The sequence below is a fragment of the Rosa rugosa genome, chromosome 2 (genome assembly GCF_958449725.1).
Source record: "Rosa rugosa chromosome 2, drRosRugo1.1, whole genome shotgun sequence".
Taxonomy (NCBI): Eukaryota; Viridiplantae; Streptophyta; class Magnoliopsida; order Rosales; family Rosaceae; genus Rosa; species Rosa rugosa.
The window spans coordinates 45,148,471-45,151,084 of record NC_084821.1 but is presented as its reverse complement, the minus strand read 5'-3'; positions in this window follow the sequence as shown (position 1 = coordinate 45,151,084).

Sequence of the window (2,614 nt, the reverse complement as noted above, 5' to 3'; positions counted from 1 at the left end):
AGACGATCAAATCTGACTAATAGTATATAAAAAAAGTGTATTTGACATGCTTAAGTTTTTTTTTTTTTTTTTGAAGAATATCATGTCGATATATATTAATACTCAGGCCAGAAAGGACCATTACATATTCTCCCTCTACCATCTCTGAGTAGATAAAGAGTTTGTGAAAAATCACAGCGATACATAGATTAGGTCCGATCATTTGACGGTACCCATGCTCACTTATCCAAGCAAGCCTACAGACTATCAAAAAACATAGTAAATAAGCAAGCCCAAAAACTTACAGTTACCCTAAAAACAAAGGAAATAGAGCTCCCTAAAAAACTTAGGGAATTATTGAAAGTAAACAAAGCTACTAACATAGAGTTGGGCCTAGGTCAAAAAAAACCAAGCCCAACATAGCAGACCAAACAGCCCCAAGAAAGAAGCCCAAACACCGGCCCAAACAAAGGAGGGTTTGACTCCAGCCCAGACCATCCTCAGCGTCAATGGTCAACTGCCTCAACCCGAAGCCGACTGCCGCCGCCGCAAAAACCAAACGCTAGCCCCCGCCGCCGCCACCTACAGCCAGACCTCGCCGCCTCAACCCCTCGCCCAAATCCCGCTGCCACCCAGCGAAGTCCGAGCAAGCCAGCTGAAACCAAAACCAGTCTGATGCAGGCCAACTAGCCACCGCTGCCACCGTTCAGTTCCTCCATCACCATCATCCAGCAGGGAGGTGCCTTGACGTCGCTCGACCCACGTTGTACCGCTGCCCACCGAGCCCAAGACCTTGTCCGGAGCATGTCGCCAAAGCCATCCAGTTTGAAACCAAGCCAGAACCTCTCTCCAAGAAGCACCCAGGCCGCTAGTATTCTATTTCCCGTCCGGCAGCAGCCACTAGCCAGCGAGGCGAGCCACCGCCGCCCATGGGCGCCACCGGACAAGAAGAAAACTTTGCAAACTCAAGACCAAGAAACAGTCCGAGTTTTGTGGAGCTAGGGTTTTTCTATCTCTTATATAGGGCAGTTTAATGTGAATATTTGACATGCTTAAGTTTTTTTTTTTTTGAAGAATATCATGTTGATATATTAATAAACTCAGGCCAGAAAGGACCATTACATATCCTCCCTCTACCATCTCAGGGTAGATAAAGAGTTTGTGGTATACCACAGCGATACATAGATTAGATCCGATCATTTGACGGTACCAATGCTCACTTATTCAAGAAAGCCTATAAACTATGTTACCAAAGACAAGTAAATAGGCTAAGTACATAAAAACTTAAATGAGACCCGACCCTAGAAGGCTGACCCACTTCTCATGAGGCCCAAGACAAGGCCCAAAGACCTCATCCCAGCCCCAAAAGGAGTAAGCAAGCCCAAAAGGCCCAGCTAATCTTGGCGTCGCGCAGTCATGACCCAGCAGCCCCATGCCACGGACTGCCCCGCCACCGGCCGCTACGATGACCACCATATCGAAAAGCTTCAAGTGCAACCACAAGGTCAGTTGCACCATTAGGACTCCCCAGCCCATGCCATGGAACGTTGAAACTGGTCGGAACCAGATCAACGATAAGGTTGGAGGAGGAATCTGATCCGCCAAACCAGCAAACTCCGGCGCCGATAGCGTGACCCCTGCCGCCGCCGTATTCCTCCAGCTATGAGCACAGCCGCTCATCACCAGAGCTACAGATCGCAGGCTGGCCTCTTCTTGCTTCACCGCCGGCAGCGCCCAAGCAAAGTCTCTCATCTGCACAGCCTCCATGGAGCCCAAATCTTTGGTCGACAGCGACGATTTCAAGCGGGCTCTATTTGGGTAAGAACATCTACCTCTCCTTGACGCCTCAGTCCACCACGACAAGGATCGATCTGCAGTCCTCAGCGAAACACTTGGAGCTCCATAAGCAGATTGAGAGTGAAAGAACAAGGAGATAGGTGAAAAGTCTAGCCTTGGCCTTGGTCTCTTGGAGGAGATAGCAGCAGGCACGCGCAATAGGTCCGATGAAAAGGAGATCGGAATAGATCTCCATCTGTGATGGAGGAGAGGCCAAGGGCGGCTGGAGCGCAACCCTAGCAGAGCCATATTATTTGACATGCTTAAGTTGAATGTTGAGAATAATAATAAAACATCTACTTCAGTTCATACTTTTTTTTTTTTCTTTTTGAATTTTTGGCAAGCATGTTTATGTCATATAGATAATTAAATCAGGCTCACAAGTAATAATTCGTAAAGATTGAGCTGAAGTTTTAATAATTTATTTTTACTTTTATTTTTGTGTTGTTATGTTTCCTTCTCTTTTTGGGAAGGAGTTGGTATGAGCACGAAGAGTTGAAGAATGTCACCAGATCGAGCCCCTATAGTATCTTTGCTATTTTATTCCTTCTTGGGTAGTGTTGAGTGTATCTCTGGATGTGTTTGAGCTTCTTAGCTAAAATAGTCGAATTACTTTGCTAATGACTCTATTTGACAACTTTTACGAGCGGGTTATTATGTGTAATTTTTGCTAAACTTCAATATTAGTTGACTATTTCTCTTAAAAAAAAAAAAATAACTAATACCGGCCAGTGTCAAGACGAACAAGGCCAACCAAGGGTTTGGCAAAACAGGGTCGTGAATGCGGCCCTATAAAAGA